We start from the raw sequence: 25,322 nt of genomic DNA, 5'->3' as shown, positions 1-25,322 counted from the left end.
GAAGGTCTGAATTTGGTCTTTCCCCTTTCCTTTGATTAATTCTTTGACCAGAAAGTCCAGCATACATCTACCCCATTAAACAGGAAACACGAACTTCCAATTTTTCAGCACTAATTACCCAATCAGACTTACCAGGTCTACTGAGCCCCCCCCATCCTTGAAAATATTTGAAGACAAGATCAAACCCCTTAGGGGTCTATAGGATGGAAATGACACTCATTTGCATTTGTCTAATAGTGCCAATTGAAGTGTGAGCTAGCTCTTCATGCATTTTTGCACTGGAGGTGGCCAGGAATCGATAAAATACGTATTTTGCTAGTAATTTTACACAAGCTTTGCAGGTACAGCAAGGCAAAAGATTGAAAATAGCTGTAAGAGGCAGAAAAGCTGCTCTCCCTATCAATGCACAATCAGGGACTGAAATGAGCAATATAACCCTCTCATTTTCCCTTCTCTGATTATGCATAGTCATATTTTTCACTTCTGTATTTTTAACATTTTTGGCCAAATCATCAAGCAACATTCATGCAGAGAAGATAAAATACACTTTTTGCTCACTGACCTTCCAGTCCTGTAATATATAAATTGTTTAAGAAGGCCTGCTGAATATTTTCTTATCTTGTGTCACTGGAAATTTCATGCTGCCTGTGAGACTCAGTAGGATGTTTAATATAGACACTGCACGGTATGCTGAGCGATGGGACACACTGCAACCCTGACAGCTTTCTGTGATTTAAATCATAAAAAAACCAACAAGCACATATTTCAGTAGCACATGTATTTGTCACCTCCTTTCATCCCCATGATGGCCTGGGCTGCCCTGGGGCTGGTTTCAGGGTAGGGCCCTTCCCCAGTCACCCAGCAGCAAGTCCTCACCTCTGTCCCTAGGGCCGTAGATCCAATCGATTACTGCATCCTTCACACCCAGGATATGAGAGTGAGAGATGGGGCTCTGCTAATGTGGGTCCCCAGGGCAGTGTTCTTGTGTGCCAAAAAAAGCCATCGAAGGTGAGCTATAAATGGGAGAGGCTGAATCCTGAAAGCAAATTGGTTGCAGTAGCACTGTGTTTTATTTACATCAGTAGTCTTGAGTAAAATTAATGTGGAACACTCTTAAAAGGAAGCAGTGTGGTTTCTCCAACCTATATTTTTATTTAAAAGCATTTCAGGTACTGGCATGTCCCTGCAGTGGGCAGTGCTGATGTGTACTGTGAAACCACTCAAGATCCATGCAGCTGCTAGCTCAGTTAATAAAAGGGGGGGCTGGACTCGGTAGCAGGTAAAGTGTGACTTGAGCTGTGGCATCCTGCTGTGTTGTTAGTTTAACCTGTAACGTTAATTTTGTCCCTCTTCTACTAGCAAAAATCATTATCAAGTGATGTTTTGACTTTAAGGAAGCTAAACTGTTACGAAAAAGCTCAATCCTAGCCAGCTGCTGCAGTTGAGATTACAAGAAGTTACTAATGCTAAATCCAAGAGTTCTGGTTACCACTTCACCCATTTAAACTGACAACTTTATTTTAGTACTTGTGAGCTCGCCAGAGGCCAGCTAGGGTAAAAAGCTACTGTCCAGGTGCCTCAGAAAGGTTTGATTAAAGTGGAAGCAGCTGATGAAGGAGTTCCTGTGCTCCCTGCTCCCCAGGTTTCAGCCCATCAGAGGGAGCAAGAATCCCAGCCCTCCCCAGCACAGCCATCTCAAGATGAAAAGCCAGGGAGCTCAGCACAGGGCACACACCACAGCAGGGGCTTTTCAGGCAGCAAACTCTGGCACAGTGTATGGGGAGGGCCCTGTGAGCAGCTCTGAACAAGCCATTTGCCAGGGCTCCTCTTCCAGCACCGTTTCCTTTCCACCTGCCTCAGGCAGCTTGCCTTTGGAGACTGGTGGTGAAAGAAGGTTGCCTCTACATTGATGATGTTCATGACTGGAATTCTCCACCAGGCAATATGCTCAATATGGTGTGTGCTTATGTCATTCATTCTGTATTTGCTTGGTAGTTTGTTTTGGGTTTTGTTGGGTTTTTTTAGGTTTTTGAGTTTGGGTTTTTTTTTTTTTAGGAATCTGTTCCATGTAAAAGATAGAAAGGTACTAACACTGACTCTTTGAAACCCAAGTTTCTTCGGTAATGCTTCCACTATGTCAGCGGATACTAAATCTCCAGTATGTCTCGCTGCTCTTAATTTCCCTTTCAAGAACATTCTGAGAAATGTAAATGTCTGTAGCACTGTCATAATAAAAAAAAAAAGAATTTCAATTTAATTTGAAGCAATTATTCAAAGAAAAGTTCTAATAAAAAATTTATAGACACTAGTTAAACATTAATAATATTCAATATATTAAAATACTGACAATGATTTATACTCCATCATAAAATAGAAAGAAGAGTCAAGTAGCATTCTTATCCCCATTTTTGCAGCCAATTCCATAAATCTACATCAGAGAAAAGCACATTCCTAGTCCAATTAAATGTGTGTAATGAAATATTTACATGTACTTTATGACTTTGCGTTATTGAATTTTTAAGAGTTAAATCCAAAACTGCGATTGTATTTCCAGCACATATATTTTATTAATTGTGCCTACAAATACAATGTACTTTCTGAAAGATACTTTCAAAGTTATGATGGGAAAAAGAAGAATAGAGACTATTGGAAAAGCAAAATCGGGAATATATGGTCCCTGGAAGTCAGAGATGTCATATGCACACCCTGATTATGACACATATGATGCAATCTCAAAATTAATCTTCTTAGTGTTGCCAGAAGGTTGAGGGTGTGATCCTTCCCTTCTGCTCCACCCTGGTGAGGCCACACGTGGAGTGTGCTGGACTCCCCAGGACAAGCATGGACTTCCTGGAGGGACTCCAATGAATGGCCATGGAGATGGTAAATGGTCTGGAGCATTTTTCCTGTGGGGAAAGCTTGAGAGAGCTGGGACTGTTTAGCCTGGAGGATAGAAGGCCTGGAGATCAGGGGGACCTTATCAATGTGTGTAAGTCCCTGAAGAGAGGGTACACAGAGAACAGAGCCAGTTTCATTTTAGTGGTGCCCAGGACTGGAGGCAATAAACACAAACTGAGAGGTGAGAGGTTCTCTCTTAACAAAGAGAAACACTTCTTCACTGTGATGGTACCAAGTACTGATACAGGTTGCCTAGGGAGGGTGGAGTCTCTAACTTGGAGACATTAAAAAACATCTGGACATAGTTCCAGGCAACTATCTCTGGGTGGCCTTGCTTGGGTAGAGTTCAGACCGCAATCTGACCTCCTTCTGACCTGTCACTGCCAACCTCAACCATCCTGTGACTCCTTGAAAGGGACAGGAGCTGAATCACTCATTCCTGTGTTCCCAAAGACCTAAATTAAATGAGTTTCCTCTGTTCTCCTTGCAGCCACAGGCTAATCTCCAGTGATTTTTCTCCATTAGAGTGGTGGTTGGTTCAGACAGCTATCATGTGTTCACAGGCTTTCAGGTGGTAATTGTTACTGCCAGTGTCCTCCACATTAAACCCATTTTCAGGGGGGTTCTTCAAGATAACAGGGATACAGAACTCATCAGTCCAGCACATTTTTCCCAAGTGACAGTTTATAAGGAACTACCTTAATTTTAATATTTCCTATCTTAGAATACTCAGTCTTACAGACAATGTAGTCTTCTAACATTTTCAGAATTCCTTAGGGTAAGGTAATTATTCTACCACATCTATTTCCATTTAGTAGATAACACAAATGACAGTCAATAGACATTTAGTTACACAGCCCAGGCTTCCACTAGATGAATTCAAGAAGCAGCTGGTAACACACAGACCAGCTTGCAAAGGTTTGAAGGACACCCTGGGGATTGCTGAGATTGCTGTCTCAGTCGTAGGCAGTAGCATGTATCATCAGTTGTGGGTTCAGTTTGTGGTTCTTGAGGCGAATCTTACTCTGATTTTTACAGAGAATCATGTGGTGCGCTTGGGGTGTTAAGTTAGTTTAGCAGTGTAGACTGATTTCTGTTGGAATCATGGTGCTGACTCTCCTCTTTCCAACAGAGGAACAATGAAGTCAGCTTTTGCAGTTGTGACCTCTGTAGGCTTCCCAGGAGAGCTGTGGGCTGGCAAAATCCAGCAGGTCAGGACAACAGGAGTGGGATCTGGGAGAGAATGTTCAAGGGTGTGTGCTGTGCACTGGAGCAGCAGAGACTCAGGGAAGCAGATTTCTTAGGCCTAAGAAGGTTTTCCTTCTTCCCCCAGTATAATTGTTTGTTTTTCCTGGTTAAGAGTGATTTCTGAAGTGAAAATTCAACCAGAGTTATGAATCTTTTCCCAATGGTATGCTTGCTTTAAGACTTTATAAGTCTTTCCATGGGGCATGAAGTATGGTCAGTGGAGATGGGATCCCCAGTGAAATTTTCAGCAAACATCCTTGAAGCCTGAGATACACAAACACACAGGTCTTATTTATATATATAAAGAATATACAGAAAAATGTGAATAGAAAATATACAGTATATAGATTTAAAGATGCATATATTTTAGAAACCTGTCATTTGCTCAAAGCAGAGGTTTTTCATGGGACAGCATACATTTTGAGAAGTTGCTAATTTTCCCTGTTGCTATGTGTAAACACAAAGGATGTGTAAAATGTTAGTTCAAGCTCTTGCAGTTATTGACTCTTTTCCCCAGTTCTTCTCAGAAACAGCTGAACTGGCTCTTTAAAATCTAAAAACCAAAACAAAAACATAACCAGCTAGAGTAAAGAAAGAAAATGTACTCCAGTTGGTTGTATTTGGCAAAATATAAGACACTAAAAGCAAGAACTTCAAGGCAAAACATCAGACAGCTAGAATTATCAGGATCACCTATCATCATCCACTGATGATTTAGTAGAGTTAAAGTGGAAATTGGTGTTGACTATATTGAAATCACATTATGGTTTCATTTTGCATTTATAGGAAACATCTGGTAATGCTGGAACTTATTCCTACTTTAGGTCTCCTAAATCTCGTACCTCATCCCTGAGGTTTCTGAGACACTCATACTAGTTGGCAACTTTCGTCCTTGCAACAGAGCTCTTGCCCACACCGAAGTCAATGTAAATTTAGTAAGAAATTAAAGGCATGCAGTAAGCATTAGAAAATGTGCAGCATTTTCTGTGGCATTTAATTTTACTTTAAAGACTTTGCATGGTAAACAATGTATGGTAGTTATTGCTAAGAAAAAAAAAATTAAAGAAAATAGAGAGTTTTGGAAAAAGGGAAAAAAAACTTACATAGAGGCTGAAGAATTAATTTTCAAAGGATTTATGGTGATGTGGGAGCTGGAGGTGCTTTTAACAAAAAATATATAATTTAAATTTAAACTCTGTAAGTTTGGGCTGTACAAACATTTCAATTACAATAGCCATTATATAAGTAGAGGAACAGACTTCTGGGTCTGCATTCTTGTGTCTTTCTTCCTGTAGTTATTGTGTATTTGGAAGGTATGTGCAGTTAGATCTTATACTCCAGGGCATAGAAAATGGACATAAAGGGTGCAGTCCTGGAAGATGCTGGTACTGTGTCTCTATTCATTGCCACACAAAAATGGCTCTCTCCAGTCACACCCCAATGGGCCTTGTGTGATGTGTTTAGTTAGGAAGTGCTGAAGTTTAGTTAGTGCTGAAGAGATTTGCTGAGCTTGGTTCAGAGACCAACACTTTACAGCATTAAGTCTGTACTAATTCACACGCTTGCATTAGATTCTAGATTTCTGCTTTCAGATTATTAACTTTTTGATTCTAATTATTTTTGCTTCCTTTTCAGATTTTTTAGGTATCTGATAAATATGCATCCAGTGGTTTGTTCTCCAGTGAGGGATTATTTTGGCTGCCCTGTAGCTAGCAGGAATTCTATATCACTTGAAAGTAGTATGAGAAGTGTCTATTTTTCTAATGAGTTTTATGGCAATTACTTTTATGTTTCCACCCAAATGTATCTGTCCATTCTAAAAGAGTCATGGTGTAATTTAGTTTGATGGTTATCTTCTGCTAATAAAAATCTTTTCCTTGTTTCTTTAGCTGAAGGTGCACTCCCTGAGTAATCAGCTTGCCAGGACTTGGCTGGATTTGAACCCAGAAATGCAAAGACTGAGCAATGGAAATGAACTGTCAGCAGCTTTTGAATCCAATGTGCTGAATGTTGCCGGGAGCCCAGAATAATAAACTGTGTTTCAAGATGTAGACCTGTGGATGAAATATATGTTCCATTAATGGTTCTGAGAACAATATTATGGATAAACTCCACAAGCTTCTTGATCCAGTTTGGTAGCAGAACACATTGCTTGGAAATTACAGAACTATTTCAGCAAGATTGTAGGGGAGAGTGATGTTTATATTAGAGTTTGCAGGCCTGCTTTTCTTCTGGGGAGAAGAGTCTGATTTTTAAAAAAAAATATGTAAGAAGTAGGCATGTATAGGAGAAGGCCTTTGTTTCATTCTTAAGATATTCTTGATATGTTTAGTTTTGTACAATTTTTAGTTCTTTAAATGCCTGTGCTGATTTCTTCAAGATACGTGTCACTTCAGGTGTTGATTAGTTTGAACTTTCTTTCCTGAAAATGAATATTTCAACTGTACCTTTAAAGTTGATTAAAAAACCCCAAACCAACAATGCTAATACCAAGCAGCATTTTAACTTTCATTCCTAGATTTAAGTAGCTAAAGGATCTGAGGATGATTCATAAACACAGAACTGGCTAAGCAATAAAAATCAGTGCATATAAAATATATATAACTGTAAAATTTAACATTTACTCATAAAAACTAATGTCTACAGGCACAGGAGAATCTGAGTTATTAACCCTTTTACTGCATGCAGGGCTTTTTAAGGGGTTTGTGGAATGAACAAATTTTATATTCATTTTGGTAAACATGCTGAGGAAAGACCATATTGTATTACACAGCAACAAAATCTATTAGAAACTATTTATTGTCTTCCCAGTTATTTCTCAGAGAGGATAACAAGGACAAGGCAGTCTGGCATTTGGAATTCATATAGAATCATACTATTCAGAGATTCTCTGTCAGGTCTCTGGACTTTGGTAGTGGTCCAAAAAAGCTGCACCTTATGATCCAGTAGTTAAGTTGTGTGTCAGAAAAAAAAAACCCAAGTATATGAAAACATGAAAACCAAGTGAAAACAAAGCTCCAGGCAGGGCAAGACAAATTTAGGCAGAGTAAATCTTGCAAGTTTCTGCTCTGAGACACTTCATGTCAGCCAGAGCTGTGTGCTGGCTGGTTTTACCTTGCCTTGCCTGCCTTTCCCTCCATGGAGTGGCTGAAGGAAGCAGAGAAGACAAAGCAATTTATATTCTGCAACTATTTCCTCTCTAAATGAATGTGGGTTTTATCTCTGCCTGGCATTGGTAGGCTCAACTGCAGATTTGATGGGAGAAGCTAACAAGCAATTTACTTAAATGGGTACACATTCAAGGCCCAATTTGTTTCTGACTGATAGCAGTAGTACAACTAGCTTCAAAGAAAACTAGATGGGTATCACTCAGTAATATGACAGTGATACTGCATCTCCTTCTGTATGCTGCAATTAATGTCCTAGAAGTATCTCTGTAAATGCTTAACAGTGTAATGCAGCTTTTGTCTTTGCAGAAGATTTCACCTTAAAATAAGCTGGAAAGTGTTTTCCACTTTATGTATAGGAAAAAAACCCTACTACTTTGATCATACATCCTTAGAACTTTTCTGTATGTTTTTTGCCAAATGCTGTCATGTTTAAATGCATTTAATACTTCTACATCATCAATATTACTTCAATACCTGTCCCAGTGAAGGTATCTCCTCTTGTTCTTCCTGTCTTTCCTCAGAGGGTTCCCTCAGCCCATCTGGGCTTTTTTCAGTCCTGAAAGTTCTGCCTTTGAGAGATGTGACTGCTATGTGCACCAGGTCACCACCCTGTCTATGCTACTGGCTGCCAACACCCATCCTGTGCTTTTGAAGGCAAATCAAATTCTGTGCACAGACCTCTCCCAGAATGTTAAAAACTTTGGTTGCCTGTGTCCACAGGGCTTGTCTCTGTGTGTCCGTGTAGGACTGGGCTTGCTGTCTGTGCACCCCAGAGCTCTGAGCTCTCTAGACAGAAGCAGTGCTGCAGTCCTGCCCTGACATTTCCTCAGATAATGTTATATTACCATAAAATGTTTATTTGCCCAAGATGATGCTTAATTTTGTCCGTGTGTAAAGGTGATAAAGTACTTGAATACACTAGAGGGAATTTTCCTAACACCACATGGTGTGTTTATAATGTGTAGACATTTTTTAGAGAGAAAGAGTAGCTGAAAGAGCACCAGAACATTACAGAGATATTCATAGAGGTTGGGTTGGTTGCAAAGATGTATAGAGAGTTATGAAATGGATGTTGTGGTTGATACCCTCTTTTCATGATTCCTTTTAGCATTTCTGGGACAGTACTAATGTGATAGGCCTGAGATCATGTCCCTCTGTGGAGAGGAGATGTACAGCAATAGATCCAGAACTTCTCCATAAAGAAATTAGATAGAAGTGACTGCAGACAGTTTGCCCCAAGCACATCTAGTACCCTAGGGACTCCTCCCAGTGCTACTGCTTTTAGTAGTCCCTCATTTATTTGGACAGTACCTTCTCACAGATCAGGATGTCAGTCTCGCCCTTTAGAAATTCTCTGTCACTTTCAGCATTTGTAGGTTTTGGAGCCATCTAAGAAACAAGGTGGTCAGCTTCTCAGGTTTGTTTGAATGCAGCTATCGAAAGCATAGTATAGATGATGTCCCTCAATGCAGCCTGCTGGAATCCCCTGGCACTACACAGCTTCACTTTAACATGAAGTAAGCACTGAACAGCTCGAACTGACTTATGTGGCTGGATGATATCCACGGCAGCATCCCGGCTCCAGGGTGAAGGAAGGCAGAAGTGGGGCTCACATTATCCCAGCTCTGATTTAAGGAACAGATGCTAAAACCTGTTGTTCATGGACAGTGAGGATGGGCTTTTTCCCACTGATATTTTACAGTGTTTTCACTGCTAGTTTTGCTCAGTTCTTTAAACACCTGATGTGAGGAAACAGGTAGTTCATGTAAGGTATATTGAACCTCGTTAATTAGATTAAATAAATTGAAAGGATTGATTTATTCGCCATGTTAAATAACCACTTATATGCACAACTCTCTGTTTTCTGAGTAGGAACATGACGACCTGTGTTGATTGCTTGCTGATTTTTTAATACTTGAGTGAAACCTTTTGGCAAAGACAGCATCTTCTCTGCATTTCATTTCTGTTTTTCACAGTTAAGCAGATAGCAATGCACACTTAACAACAACGCAGAACTTTATTAGTCTTAGAGGCATGTGCAAGAAACAGCTTTAGGAAAATATTTCCAAGATGTGCTAATCATCTGCAAGAAGTAAATATGTTATGACAGAATTTCAAATGACATGCAGATCTAAATTTTCCCATTAGAATGGACATATGTCAAATTTTCATATAAAAAAACCCTGATTATATATACATTGTAATAGCAGATAGCTGTTGTCCTTGGTGCTTATACAGCACTGATCTCTTTCAGGCTGACAATCTGTGAGTGGGTGGGGCAAATGCAATCAAAACGTGAATGCTCCTGAGGGGCAGGGACTCCACAATGGAGCACTTCCATGGGGCCTCTGTAAGATAGACTCCACCAGCAACAAAGCTGCCTCTGGTAGGATTTATTCACATGATTTGGTCCTGCAGGACTGGACCTCTCCACTTCTTCCATCAACTACTAATATATGCAAACAATGAATTGAATTCCAGCTCAGTCTGCTAGAGATGACTTCTTACTGTTTGATACCTAGAGTGAATAATGGCTTTTTGCCCTCCATCCCTTTTACTTGAGAAAAAGTAATTTGTGACACAAACCCGCATTTATGCGATGCCATCATTCAGCCCTACCAGTTTTGTACTATTCCTCTTTAGAAATGGAAAAACTGACTGACTTTGGTATAATAGTGTCTCTGTTGCTAGAAGGAAGGATGTGACAGCAACCTGACATATGGCAACTCCAAAATGTTGCAAATCTACTGTCTTCTGTTAGTTTTGGGGAGAGCATCTCTTTATCAGCCAGTTGGTTTAATGGACAGTTTGCACAGCGAAAAGGAAATACTAAGAATTCAGCAAGAATTTTGAAGCTAAGCATCCTTAGCTGTCATATCTACATTACGACACAGAGACCATCAGGAAGTGTTTGGTACTTCTCATCTCACATTTATCTGTCTTGCAGCATTCTGCCCATCCATCCATTTCTGAAAAAAATTGCTCTGAAATTAAAACAAGAGTGAAGTTGCAAACAAGAATAACTAAGAAACAGGGGACAATGACACCTTGAGGCTCTCAGTTATTAGAGCAGATTTCAGCAAGTGTCTTGGAATGATCTAGCTGTTTGTCTAGACTTTCTGAAACAGGTTATTCAAGGGCACACACAATCTTTGCCAGGACTATGCTCTGCACTGTGGCTCTCAACCAGAGCTGCAGGGCCCTGTTCTCTTCCTGCCTGAGGTCCCTTATCACCCCACACAGTAAATATGGGCCTCTTCGTTATCTGTATGTCAACTTCTACTCGTGCTCCACTCCTAAACAAAGCACTTGCATCAAAACAGGAGACAGCTGTAACATTATTGCATTATATCATTGCATAAAGCACCATGGTTGCATCAAACTGCAGGGGAAAGAATCTTCTGGGAGCATTCTGCGAGTGTAAGTTGAAGCCGGTTGACTTTCTTTCTGGAAAAACTGCACTGGTTCGTGGTTTTTATTCCTGGCAGGTGCTTTTGGAGCTGGGTCTTTAAATCTGGCAGTGCAAACAGCTGCAGCCTGTGGTAGCCCTTTTGTTACATCTTTTTGCTTTCCACTCTTTCCATGGACAAATCCCAAAACTATGTGTCTTTTTCCTTATTGCTGACATAATGGTGCATGCTTCCAAGAATAATAAAAGCAGGCAGGGAACACAATAGCTGGACTTTTGGCTAAATATTTTGTAAATAATACCACATGAGTATTTTAAGATTAATGACCTGTATGCATTTTACAGTCAGGGGCATTGTCTAATTCTCTGTCTTTTCACGTCTGCTTCTGTGTTAAATGGTGTCAACGTTCTTTATATACAGAGGACTATTATTAATCTGATAACTGGTTCATCTGTTACTGCTGTTCTCCCAGTTCCATCCAGCTACCTAAGGTGATTAGTGTATTCTACATGTTTTATGAACTCTAAATGTGTATTTAAGCCATTAAAATAATGTACTTTTTTTTTTTAAGATTTTGGTTTAAACCTTGGTGATAAATTAGCAGTGAACAGATCAGGAAAATTACTATTTTCTTCAGTCTAAGCAAATTTTAAGGTCACCACTGACAATTAGGACAACATAATTGTTTAACAGACTTTTGAGAAGAAGGATGTGGGTGCAGAGGGAAAAAGCTTCATTGCCAGGATTAATGAAACTGCTACTCATTCAGTTCATGTGTTTATATGCTGCAAATTGATAACACTTGTGGAAGGCAAGAGGGTTGTTCAGAATGTTTTTATTTTCAAACATAGCATACAGCAATTAAGAGGGTGAAGAGCTTCCTAAACACTGAAGTCATTTGGTCACATGTACAAATTAAGTCAAAGGCAATGGAAAAACTTAGAAAAAAAGTACTGGGAGAGATGATAAAAGAAACCATTTAGGAAACATCTCCTAACAATTATAATGTCATTCATCATTGTTACTTGAGCAAAAACAACTTATGCAACAATACTGTTAGATGTGAACAACTGGAGAACTGGAAAATAAGACAATAGAAAATTCGATATAGTTTGGAAAAGTAAAGGGAGGAGGTTTAAAAACTATCAGGAGAGATTCACATTGGGATTCTTTGCCACGCTGAGAAGTTCCGAGCCTTGAATGTGTGCTGAGAGTTAAGAAAAAGCAAACATTTTCTTGAAAACATATCTTGTTCCCTCTTGGTGATTTTGATATGCCAAGAAAGGTAAATATGATATTTCTTTCTAAGAGGAACAGAAAAGGACTGCTCATATGGGCTTAACTTTCAATCACTATAGCAAGAAATGCAACAAATCTATATCTCTCTTTTTGGGATGTCTTGCTATGCATACAGGTGCAGATGCAGAGATCAGAAATGCAAACATTATGCAAACACTAGCTTGTGTATGTTGATGTGGGGTCTTTTAATCAATTCAAATGCAGCACTGCAGCAGGTTGTGCATTCAGGTTTTGGATGTCACAGCTGCCTGCAGTTAAATAATTGTGCATTGAAATAACTGCACTAGTGTCTGCATGTATGTGAAGCACTGATCCTGAATGCAGAAGACTGTGCTAAGTAGACTTCATCTGTACTGATCCAAGACTATCTGGTAACGAATTTGCATTGAACAGAATGGCACAAAGCATAGATGGTATTGGACTGATCTACTGCAATGTGCTGATTTTGAAAAAAATCACTCTAAATCTTTCTTTCAGTTCATTAAAAGAATTTACATCAGCAATCATAGCAACTGCCTGGTTTGGTAGCCACAAAGTGTGAAAAGAGAATAGTTCATCTTAGTGGGCTTCATGGATAGGGAAGAATCAGAAATGGAAGCTAATATGAGGAAAAAAAACCCCAGCCACTCAGACAACACCCAGAGACCATTTAAAATAGTACGTATTTATTTGTATAATTTCTCACATTTTTTGACCATTAACATAGCATGTACAAATATAGCTTTGGGCATTTTCTTTCCCTATATGTGGTAACACTATAAAATTACTTAAAAAGAAAGTACTTCAAAGATTTATTATTATTTTTCCAGTATATTAATAGTGAGATATCTGTGGTACTAGGTATTGATGCAGAAGATAATAATCTTTGTTTTAAAGCAATGACAGACTGGTGATGTGAAGATACAGATGCCTTAATTCCAGACAGTATAATCTATGGAATGAAGCCCTAAACAAATAAAATAGTAGAGATGACAGAAAGAAATTTATCTTTCATACAGTAGTCCAAGATAAATGTGTGAGAATCACTGCAGTCTTCTTGTGTTTTGACAAGAATGTGCAATTTTGCAAAGGCAAGAATTTTGTCCTGACCAGCAGCAGGGAAACCACAGGGTGAGGAGAACCATTTGTCACACAGAAATTGTGAGGTATGTTTACATATAAACTTTTAATTAAAACTGCTACTCTTACCCTAGTGCTGGTGGAAGACGTAAGGGTGACAAATTAGCTCACTTGGAACCCAAACAGTGTGGGTGCTAACTGCTAGAGATTATGAAGCAGTATTAAGTCTGGAAGAAATCTGGTTTATGGTCCTGCACAGGGATCCATGTAAATGATCCTGTTTTTTAACACAGTTGTCACAGTTCTCAGAAATACTGTGATGATAAAGCCAGCAAGGCTTGCAGTTACCCATGTGCTTACAGATTTGGCTCTAAGCTGCACTGATATTATCAGCATAGGTCCTGGTTATCTCTGTAGCAAGCTTTGTGCTGGCAAATGCCTGTTCAGCTCACAGTTTCACCAGGGTTTGGCAGGAGAAGGGATGTCACTGCAAGACATGCACCAGTGCTCTTTCCTTTGCCTTCATGATGCTGACCCGAGGGTCTCACGGGGCTCTCCAGAAAAACCATTGGCCAAGGTGGGCAAGGGCAGCATGGCCAAAGGAGGCAAATGTCTCCAAGCTACTGCTGCTGTTGCTCAGGGGAGAGGAAACTCTGCTCCCCAGCATCGAGAATTGACACTGCACTCTTTGGGCTGTTATTACACACAGTTTCACAATCAAAGTAGGAGCCAAAGAGGAACCTTGGTCCTGTCAGGGGTCACAGAACAAATCAACACAGGAGATGGGAAGACACTTACTCCTCAATAGGAGTCTATTGATTTTTTAACTGCTGGGCACTTTTGGCTGCTGAAAGAATCATAGGGCTCAAATGAGCTACAAAGAAAAAATAATTCATAGCACACTTCAAAGAAAAGTAATTTTGGCTATGCATCTTGCCACCCCTATGATTTCTTTTCTCAATTATTTTAATGGAAGATGGTGACAAGTTATGTAGAGAATAAGAAATGGGATTTTGTCTTCAGCAGTGGGACATGGACTGTGAAAGAGTGCAGAAAAATAACTCCTGATCATTCACTGAAACAAGAAGGATGACAATGTGTTGGCTAAACACAGGCATCTTGACTTACTTGGGTGTCTCACCTATTTTTCAGCTGCCACTCCAGGGTGAAGCACAACTCTCATGGTCCCCCTGTCTTCTCTTCTGGCCTTGTTTATCATCTCAGAAATGCATGTAAATGAAAATAAGGCTGCATGCAAGGACTGGTGCTCTGTTACAGTGCAGGCTGTTTCAGGTCTATAAACCAGTCGGGTTTGGTATTGCAATGTAGTTAGTTCTCATTATTAGTTATGTTTGCACCTTCTGTGCTTTCTGGGATTGAAGTGATCACTTGAGCTCACTTGAACTTTCATGAACAATAGTGTGTGTGAAATTCAAATGGCAAGAAAAAACACTTCCTTTCTTTTAGTTCTTTTGTCAGGTTTGTGGGTCAGGCTGATCTTGGAAATAGATTGATGCAGGTGGTCTGATTGGGAAAGATGGGAAGATTTAACTACCAGACTTACTGGTGATATCATCTGGAGGAAAGAGGATTTCTTTCTCCAGAAACTATTAATCTCTCTTTTAAGATAATCTCTTTCTAAGATGCCTAATATGTTTGGGGAACTGTATAACTAGAGGAACTGAGATAGAAATGGAACAAATTTTTCCATCAAATTTAAATTATGTCTAGAGAATTATGCCTAAATGGAAAACAGTTCAGTTTTAGTAATTGAGTGACTCATAGCTCATAATGAGAGCTCTTCCTCTGACCCTCCAGAGGTCAAAATCCCCTCTACAGTGTCAATGGGACTGTTGGGAGCCTGACAGCTGAGAAGGGCTTCTCAGTCACATTGCTAGAACACCTTAGCCACAGAGAAGTGATTTTTGCCTTACAATTAAAGAGTAAACTGTCACCAAAACTGTGGACAGACATGTTTGAATCCTCTGACAGGCTGTAGATACTGCTGTTAAATAAAGCATGTTTTAAAAAATGAATTTTGGAGAATATGTCAGGATTTTTAAAACTTCAGAATTTTCAGAAGTCAGTGGCAATGTGTAATTTCATCTGAATTTGGATCAGGATCTTACTGTGTTGAGATTATGTTATTAAAAAATGTAGTTTCTGCACCTCAAGAGCCACAGGATATGTCTCTGTCAGAAGATAGCCTTGCCCCATGCTATGCTGAAGACCAGCAGAGCTTCTTTTTGCAGGTCTGGAGTCTCCCCAAAATGCAGCTAAGCACCATTCCACCCTGCTGGGGTCTGTTACCAAAAATTGCTCCAGCAGTTCCTGCTGCCAGGAAGGAGAAAATGTAGGTCACTATCTTCCTCTTTGATCTGTGGAATGCAGAATTGCTCACTTCTGCTGATGTGAGTGCAATGCCTACTTAATTATAGAATCATGTCATCCTAGTCTTCTTTAATTAACCTGGATTTTTTAATGTAAGGAAAGCATTCTGAAATTTTAAACTGGGTTCAATCCACAGTGAAATGCCTTTTCCCAGGAAAACCAGGCATCACCCAGAGAAAAATACAAATCCCATTAATCCTGAATACTTACTGCTCGTGTATGTTGTGGTTATTCAGTTTTTCAGCTTCTGTCATGTCTCTTCGGGGGTGGACATCACTTTCCTATCAAAATCTATATTGATCTCTGGAGTAAATGCTTTGCAGTGTTAGTTGCCTATTTAAAATGTTTGTGGTCTTGTATTTCTTCTTTTAGGTGTGCCTGTGTGAAGTATATGTCTGGCATTACATGTCTAAAAATATGAGAAAACTGAAACCTGTGATTTTTAGACTTTTGGCAGCATTATGACTTGCAGTGAAAACATAATGCAATGGAATGAAATTACTGATTTGAGACGTACAAAACTATAAATGATGTGCAATTTGTTATGTATGTAGGTGTATACAGAGAGGATAAATATATATATATCATGGCATTGAACTGCTTCTGTAGGCAGACTTTCAAAGGGGCAAATTGTGGAATATTGTTCCTGATAAGAAGTGATTAGGGCAGGTACACACAGGGCTGGAAGGAGTACTGACTGTGGTACCCTGTGAGCGAGTTTGCTGCCATCCTGTCACTGTGCTCCTCTTTTGGGTCTTGGATGCTGGCAGAAAGCTCTCTTAGCTGTCTCATCAACACCTGTCCAAATAATGGATTTTCACCTGTAGAGGTATTGTTTCAGCAGCATGACAGACATTTATTTGTTGTATCAGCACCATATGCTTCCTTAAAGTCTCTGAGAGTAATGAGTACATGTATTAATGAGTACAAAGAATTACCTTGTGTAGTCTTAGCATTCAGAACAGATAAACCTCATAAGTTTTGGAGGTGCTGCTTCATTCTGTCACAGATCCACATTTGTGTGAAATGTGTGTCTGGATCTCACTTGAAATCAGGAGGAATTTGGAATCCAGTCATCACTTCAGCTATTTTCACTGTATCTCCGTATGTTTCACACAGATATACAGGTTTCAAACTCTCCTCCTACATTCCTGTCTCTGAAAATTACCACTCCAAGCAAGCTGCCATATCTTCCCTAATTGTGAAGGATCAGCATGGAGGAGCAGGCATGAGCTGCTGGTGTGATCTGCATGTACAGCCTTCTGATGCAGAAGGTCCAACAGCTCTGTGAACCACAGCATCGTAACTGTGAACATTGCCTGGAGGCCAAAGGTTATCAGGAGCCAGCAGGGAAGAGAGGACATGTCCATCTCCAAGAGTTCCATGAGAGACTGTGCTGATGCTCCCTTCTGAGGCACAGGCCAGGTCTGGTCACCAATCTCCCAAAGCAAGTGCACTCCAAGCACCACACATCTGCAGACTTTTCTGGACACACTGAAACAGGGATGGCCCTGATGGCTGAGCACTGAGAGGGGTGGGACAGAGAGAAGGGCGAGTTTATTTTAGAGGAGCTTGTTCAGCTTGGATCACAAATTGATTTGGCAAACAAGAGAAAGGCCAACCTGCCTACAAGCTGGTGAGCCACCTGAAAATTTGCTCATTTAGAGATCCTCAGAGTAGGACATAGCTCTGAATCAGTTGCAAGTCCAAAGTTAACCATGATAAAGGAGATGCTGCATTTCCCTGACCAATTGCCTTTATATAGTCTGTATTGTTCCAGAACAGACAATCTGTCCTGTGGGCCTGCAACCTGAAATAATACTGTTTTCACTTCAGCAGAGCTCTAAAATTAACTCACAATTCATAACAATACTATTGTCTTTCTTATGTTAATTATTGAATAAGAATATTTGTCACTGGAGGTTTATTTTGCCAAAAAACCTTTGAAATTCATTGCATTAATGAACTACAACATAGGTAAAGCTTCATATAAATTATTTGATACAGAATTGAAAAATAACAAGACAGGAAATCTGGAAGAAATCACTCGCTATTTGATTGGATTTGAGAGCCCTCAAGGTGACTCAGTTGATTTGCCAGAAAATGTGAATTTTAAAACTGGGCCAACAAAAAAGCAGAACACTCTCAACCTAAACCAAAAGGCATGCCTGAAAGTTTAACAAACAAAGTTTTAGCATATTCTCAGCTATGACTGATTGAGGTTTTTGCTGTTCTGTACTGCTCAGGGGAATCTTTTAATTAATATAAAAGACTGTGGAACAGAAGGAAATACATTAAAAAGGAAATTTTTAGTTTTTCTCCAGCTGTTATTGCTAGATGTGCCATATTTTTGACTACTGATTACTAATAGAATTCTACACCACAATTCCAGTGCTGCTCTATTACATATTTTAAGGGGCAGAAGTGGTCTGGAAATGAGAGCTCTGGTCTGGGCTACTAGATTATTCATATATCTCATCCACAGCATCACCTTGGGAGGCTGCCTCAATTTCCCTGTCCCTCAGTTAAGTCAATAACTTCTAGCTTCCTGTGGCTGCCATGAGCTTCAATTAATAACTCTGACTTATCTCAGGTCTGCATGCTTTTTTTTTGTGCTGTAGACTCAAGCGCACAACTCTCATCGTACAAAGTCTGGGAAGGGAGGTTTCAGCATCAGAAGGGAAATCTCCCCAGTCCCTGCAGGCTTGGAGAGGACAAGAGAAGAGATTGACTTTCAGAAAAGACATCTCCTATACAGAAGGCCGGAAAAGTGAGGAGCATTGCCTGACAGCTGTCCTTGTAGCTGAGCACTCTGTAAGAGCAGGAACCTTTCTGCCATGTGGAGAGAGATGTTTTTCATTTTGTGAAACTTCAGCAAGGCATAGTGCAAATATCCACACTGAAAGGACATACATATGCAAAATGTATCATAGAGTGAGAAGTGTGAAAGAAAAAGAAGAAAAGTAAAATGTATCTTTTCAATTATGGGTAAATAATCAACAATTTTATGAAATATGTAGGTGGTGTTTGTGCAATTCTCTGTGCCCTGTGTACCTGCAAACATCAGAATATTGACTCCCAAAAGCACTGCTGTCCTAAAACAGTCTTTGTAAATGACTATAGATAGAAACATATAGAAATATATGATAGAAAATGAAAATGGGTTTCTGAGATCCGATACCAAGTTCTGGGGACAGAACCACACAGGAGATTGGAGTCATGGCCAGAATCCAAACACTTCATTATGTTGTGTCATTTCCTAAATAAAAGGCAGTTAAAATGCATAAACTTGTGCTGTTCCACTGCAGTGTAGTCATTAAGCTTCACTTTGCACATTGGGGTACTATTTGGTAAAGAGAATATTTGAGCTAGCTGTGCAAAAAGACAACACAAGACCATACACAGGCCCTGAATGTCCAGTGTGACACTTTGGAAAATTTGTGTCTGTTAAAATTGAGTTCTGGGGAGTTTATGAAGGCTTTTTATCTATAAATACCATAAGCCAGATTTATATTCAAGGGTACATTATCTGTATTACACTATTAATATAATAACAAAGTATTCATGGTGTGACCAGTAGTAGAGTTGCCTCCAAAACTGGAATAAAAACCTGAGTAGAGTTTTTCAATGACATCTAGTTTACAGGCAGATTTTTTTTATTATTATTATTTTTGTGCACCAGCATTAGCTGGGAACCTCTCAATGCCCTTGACTGAAAAAATCCAGTAATCTAAAACGTGTAGGCTCAGGAACATGGAATCAGTCTCCTAACAGGTCATTGTCTCCAGATTTAGGTTGGAAGGATTGACACAAAAAATGGATCTTAACCTGGATAATCTATATTTCATGTGCAAGCACTGTAGAGCAGTGGGCAAGATGCAGTACAGGAAAACAGCAGGGCCTCTAAGACTGCTTGTATGTGATAACATTAAGACCCTGGAAAAATCCTAGCAGAAAAGAAGGAATGAAGAAGCAATGTGGAAAAACTTTCTCTTAAAGGCCAAGCATCTGGAAAAATAACAGAACATATGCAATTTAACCTAAGCAAGGTAAAGGAAAGTTGGACAGGGTCTAAGAAGAGCTGACACACCCATGAGAAGCCTGAACTAGAACATATTATGAAAGGAGACTTCCAGGGGAAAATCCTCAGGAATGCTCAAGACAAGTGAGGATGCACTGATAAGGATGTACATGAGGATTTTTCAGGTTGATCCTGTATCTTATTTACTGGAAAAACTGGTTTGGAATTGTTTAGATTTTTCTAATCAAAGATCATCCTGGTAGCTCCTCACATAACCCAGTGCAATCCTTTTTGCTCTTTTCTTCTACATCAGGAAGAATTCACTGAAAAAGCTGTCAGGAATTGGAATGAGTTGCCCAGGAGTGGTGGAGTCTGCATTACTGGAAGTGTTCAAGAAACAAGGTGTGACATTTAGTGCTATGGTTTAATTGACACAGTGGTTTAATTAACACAGTGTTGTTTCATCAAAGGTTGGACTCAATGATCCTGGAGGTCTTTTCCAGTCTTAATGATTCTATGATTCTTCACCTCACCCATTTCTATTTTTGCAGAGGTTCAGATAAACTCTGAACTTTGTGGCTTAACATTCTTCTTAATGTCTTTTGCTGAAGAGTGAGATTAAACATGAAGAAGTGCACGAAGGAGAGCTTTGAGTATTGGAGTTGAAGCAATGGGTTATTTGGAGACAGCAGTGATGAGACCAAGAGACAGATGCCCTAACTCTCCTACCTCCTGCATAAGGCAACAGTCAGACTGCATGGGAAGGGTCCACATTTGCAGCTGATGTTCAGTCTCAGGAGAACATTGAAATCCCTGTGTGCTCTGTGTTCACAAATAAGAAATCAGCCAGTGATGTAATGTCCGAGGCTCTTTATAATATTTTTTTATTTCTTCTATGCAGCACTATAGGAAATGTATTGAACTGGGATCTTTGTCTTTGAGCATTCAAAACTTTATCATCCTGTGCAACCAATATGTCACAGGTGAGTTGTGCTTTAGTTTTACGATCCTCCATTAGATGTGAGAGTTTACATAGAGTTGAAGAATAATTTAGGTTGGGAAAAACCTTTCAGATCATCAAGTCCATCTGTTAGCAAAAGACAGTTCTTCATGTCTCATCTCATTACTGATGCAGAATGGAATTTTCCAGATAATCTGCTCAAATGATCAAATGTAAAGCAATAATTTTTACAACTTTCTCATTATTTAAAGTGCTTTCTCTGTTTCCTCCTAGGGCTCCTGTGCCTAATGTATAGAGCTCGTGCAGGTATTGGTTTAATTGCAGGCTGTATCTGTCTCCATTAGAGACAGTGAAAAAACAAGAGACTGTATGGACATTGTAACAGCAAAAGGGATAACTCATATGTAAAAGAAAGCCACAAAATTCTGCATAGCAGGAGGGAAAAATGTGAAGATATTGCAGAAATCATGTAGGCATTTAATATTCTTAAAAGCTTGTAGTACTTTAAAAAAATATCTACCCACTCCTTTGCTGCATCCAAGTAGAGGATCAGCAAGATGAAGACAGAGGACTTTATCCACTCTTACATTAATCTAAAGAGAAAGAAGTCTATGACATCTAGGCTGTGTAAAGCCAAGTTTTAGATCTGTCATTGATGTCTGTTCAAAGAGTTGTTGCTGCATTCCAGCACAGAAGATTACATGGCACATGGCAGCAGCCATCCCCCTCCCAGTGCAATGCAATCAGAAAATGCCCATGGTGATATTTAGTTAGCTATTAAATTCGATTTAATTTTCATAGCGCTGCATCTTTGTGAGCTGGCTGTGCCCAGGGACATGAAAGAATTTGTGAGCAGAGTTGGAACAGCTCAGCAGGGGAAGCTGGAATAACCTGTACTTGGGAAGGAACTGGACAGGGCCTGGTGTGTCCCCCCCAGGGCTAAGCAGTGAGCAGTCTTCTCACAATGGATACAGCCATATTCCCAGCCTTGCTGGGCTGTAAGAACATGCAGCAATTTCAGTAAATGACTTCGGGAAAGGACAAAGTCAGAACCTTAATTTCAGACTGTAGGAGACGCTTTCTGGGGACGGTCAGAGACACGGCAAAGACCTCTATAATCGAGTTAAGTGTTAGAAGTTTATTTCAGGGCGTGGGGTAGAGAGGTAGAGAGAGAGAGCCTGCTATGAGCCAACAGATAGAGCTCAAGGCGGGCTCAGGAAGAGCAATACAAAAGAGGGTAAGATACGAATACATGAGTTTAAGACTTAAGATTTCTACGAAAGAGAGTTACAGGACATAACAGAAGTGAGAGAGCTGGAAAAAGAGAGAGCTGGAAAAAGAGAGAGAGAGAGAGCACAAGAGAGACCGAGCTCTTCTATACCACTACTTATATAACCTATACCTTTGAATATTCTATTCCTTTACTAACCAATCTTTCTAAGTATACTAATATAGTAACATTTGTGTACAACCTATAGAAATCGCTATTTTTGCATATTTTTAGTTATCTCAGGGTCGTTCCGACCTTTCCTTATAAGGCTGGGATGAGGGGTCTCAGCTTGGTTTTATTGCAGGAAAGAATGTGTTCTGGCATACCAGCCCGGTTTCTTTGAATTATTCAAACCGTGCTATCATTTGTATTTCTTCCTTAGCCTTTCTGGCTACAAAGTCATATTTATAATTTCTTTCTAATTCTACCTTCCCAACATCAGACATCTCAAAAGTCAGCACTGAGAGCTGGGGCTCAGGAATGTGACAAGAGCCCATCTGAGATGCAGAAGGCATTGCAGGATAGCTGGAGGCTGAAATCCTGGTGATGTTGGTGTAGACAGCAGGACATATCTGTAAATTCAGTGGGGGACAATTTCAGCCCAGGTGAGGCACAAGGATGGTGAGCCAGGATGGTGAGCCATGGAGCTGCCAGCAGAGCTGGGCAGTGTCAGGTGGGCAGGAGGTGCCAGCTGCCACAGCTCGGCACCTGGTAGCTCTATCCTCAATAGCTGGATGGGCAGCATCCTGTCATATATCTACCTCTAAATTAATTCAATTAAATGGGCCTAATGATACACAAATTGGCATATGGCTCTCTTTCTGTTTCTGTTCTCAGTCCAAGTAAAACCTGTTGTTACATTTCAGGGAAGGTTTTGACTTTAACCCCTAGAAATCAGAATTGTAATGATTTCCAGCTACTGTAGCCTTATCTTTCTCAAGAGCTGTACAGGAAGGTGTTCTGTGCCATCAGGTTTAAGAAAAAGAATATGCAAGAATTGAGCAGCAGTGTTTACACAGGAGATCTGTGGTTTTCTGGGAACATGAGGAAGGTGACAAGTGCAGCAAACACCTACCATGGTGAACACATCTCTGCATCCTAAATTTCAGAACTCCTACTTAGAAATTAAGACATTTTTAGGAGTTTATTCTAGATATGACTACAGGGTAAGCACAAGATTTTGCCTCCTCACTGAGACCAAGCAAATTCTGTCATTTTGCCATGATAAGTATGTATTAGCTACTATGTGTTAGATGAAAGTCTAGCACTCACCCTAGTAGGAATGACATGATTTCTGACATTCCCATATATGAGGTTACTTCCTTCAGCCTTCCAAAAACCATTTGTGTAAGCCTGGTGGGAGCCTTGTACAGCTGGAGTGGAGATTGTAAATATTGTGTAAGGGAAAATTATGCTTAACTGAAAAATAGTGGAAATGAAGAGTGAAAGTTAAAAAAATCCCATATACACTTTCATCATCCTACTCTAATTTATCTAATATGTGTCTGCCAAAACTGTCTTTCTCAGCTGTCAGTCTAAACTTATCTCCATGAATATTAATTTCCTCTGAACACTGTTATATTCAACTTTTTTCCCCTTTCACCGGTGCAGCACAGTTCCTCTCTATGAATGCCTTCCACTCCACAGATATCCTTTGTAAGTAAAGATATGCTGGTCTTGCTCTTCAGTTCCCCAGCTGCTGTAACTTCTTTTTGTCCATTTTGATGGAGAAAGATCTTAGAACTCCAGGTCACAAAGTTGCTTGTGCCTCAGTTAGTCTTCCATAACACCAAAGAAACACCCATTTTAAATGCCAGAGATGTTTTATGTCTATGCTCAGATATATGGATGTATCTAAACAGGACAAATCTTTCTCCCCCCAAAAAAGAGCATTTTATTTTCTTTTGGACATAAGACATTTGGGGATAAAAGTGGTATTGTGATACAGACCAGAGAGTGTTACTGATGGAAGATAAATCCTGAATAATAGGTTAATAATAGAATCATGGGGAGATTAAATTGTGCTACCTGAAAACACCTTTTTTTCCACCCAATGAATGCTTTTCCTTCATTACACACTAGTTATTTTATCAGATAAAACCAGGAAAATTGATTTGAAATTAAATAGTGAAATCAGAATATTTTTCTTTACAGACTACTCATAAACAAATTTGGAATGTAAAATTTTACAATTATTTAGTTCCATAGCAATGTATGTTAAATTTTCTAATGAAAATTGTTTAAATCTAAATTGTGTATATACCTGGAATTCTTTTTTTTTTTTTTCTACAAGAAAAGGTGCTAAACATAAATATGATGGAAACTCTGCCTTCTTCCCCTTATAATTAGAAATACAAGGCATCACTCTTGACGAATCTCTCTTGATTTTTGAGCTTTCTTTGGAATCCGGAGATGTCCCAGCTTACTGGAAGCTGGAAAACATTGTCCCAGTTTTCAAAAAGGGCAACAAGGAGGAGCCCAGAAACTACAGGCCTCTCAGTGCCACTTCAGTGCCTGGCAAAATTAAGGAAAATGTTATTCTGAAAATATTCTGCTGCTGGGAAAACAGATCTCTTTGAGAGCCCTCTCTTTCTCCATGGCTCACAGAGGGTCTCGGCATGGCTGAGTGGGGTGCTCCCAGTTCCATCCTACACGTGTGGGGCACCCCATCCTGCCTCAGGGTGCATCAGCACTTCCCTTTGCTTGCTGGGAGTCTTGTCAGTTTGTCAGGCTTTCAACTCAAGGTTAAGTAAAATGAACAAACCCCCTCTCTGGCCTGCAGGACAGCTCTGAGAAAGGTGGAAATATGTATCTCCGAGAGCTTGGCTCTGAAAGATGATTTATTTGCTTCTGGGGCTGAGGCCACATTTGTTAATTTGTTTCATTTTGTGCTCATCCTTATCCCTATGTCCCACTGGGAGGAGGAGGAAGGGTTGGAAACAACCTGTCTCAGTGGTGAGGAACAAAATGTTCATTCAATGAATCTTGTTGATTGCAATCTACTGGATAACTTCTGCACATTTTACTTTTAATTACCTACCATACATTTTCTTGGGATTAGTGACTTGTCAGCATTTTTGGAAGCTGGTGCTAGGAATTTTAAATAATAACATCATTTATCTTCTGCATGGACACATTGTAGTTAGGCTGATTAAAATAGGTTAGGAGTTAAAACAAGTTTTTTTAAGTCTGGAAGTGAAAAGTGGGAGAAGTTTGGGGTATTTTTATAAATAAAATTTCAACTTACAATGATATTCCTTGTATTAGTAGACATAAAAGAACCTAGTACCTTTCCCATAAGTAAATATAATGAAATAAGTTTTCCGTCCATCCAAACTTTTCCTTGATGAATCCTGGCCTTAGCTGCCGACCAACCTCCTCAACTCTTCAGACACAGGCACTCTGGTGCAGAGAGGAAGAATTTAAGTTGCTATCCAGGCAGGCACACCAGTACCTACTGAAGTTTATTCCTGTTTGAGGCCAAATTTACACCCATCCTCTCAGCAGGCTCCAAAATACTCTTAAATCTCACAGAGAGGGGCTTTACCAGACAATTGACTAGTTCAAATTAAAAACAAGGCACCGCTCTACCCCT

At 39.7% G+C, this 25,322-nt stretch overlaps 1 long non-coding RNA gene across 1 annotated transcript; it reads left to right on the top strand.

Moving 5' to 3' along the window:
- The first annotated feature begins 1,640 nt into the window (after window positions 1-1,640).
- On the top strand, window positions 1,641-7,807 carry LOC147655326 (uncharacterized). The gene is made up of 2 exons (XR_015284145.1): window positions 1,641-1,956; window positions 6,036-7,807. It is a non-coding gene; the product is annotated as an uncharacterized LOC147655326 (long non-coding RNA).
- The last annotated feature ends 17,515 nt before the right edge of the window (window positions 7,808-25,322 follow it).

This window comes from Cyanistes caeruleus, chromosome 1 (genome assembly GCF_971803275.1).
Source record: "Cyanistes caeruleus chromosome 1, bCyaCae1.hap1.1, whole genome shotgun sequence".
NCBI classification, from domain to species: domain Eukaryota; kingdom Metazoa; phylum Chordata; class Aves; order Passeriformes; family Paridae; genus Cyanistes; species Cyanistes caeruleus.
The sequence above is the reverse complement of the archived record's forward strand: the minus strand, read 5'-3'. Positions and strand labels throughout refer to the sequence as shown.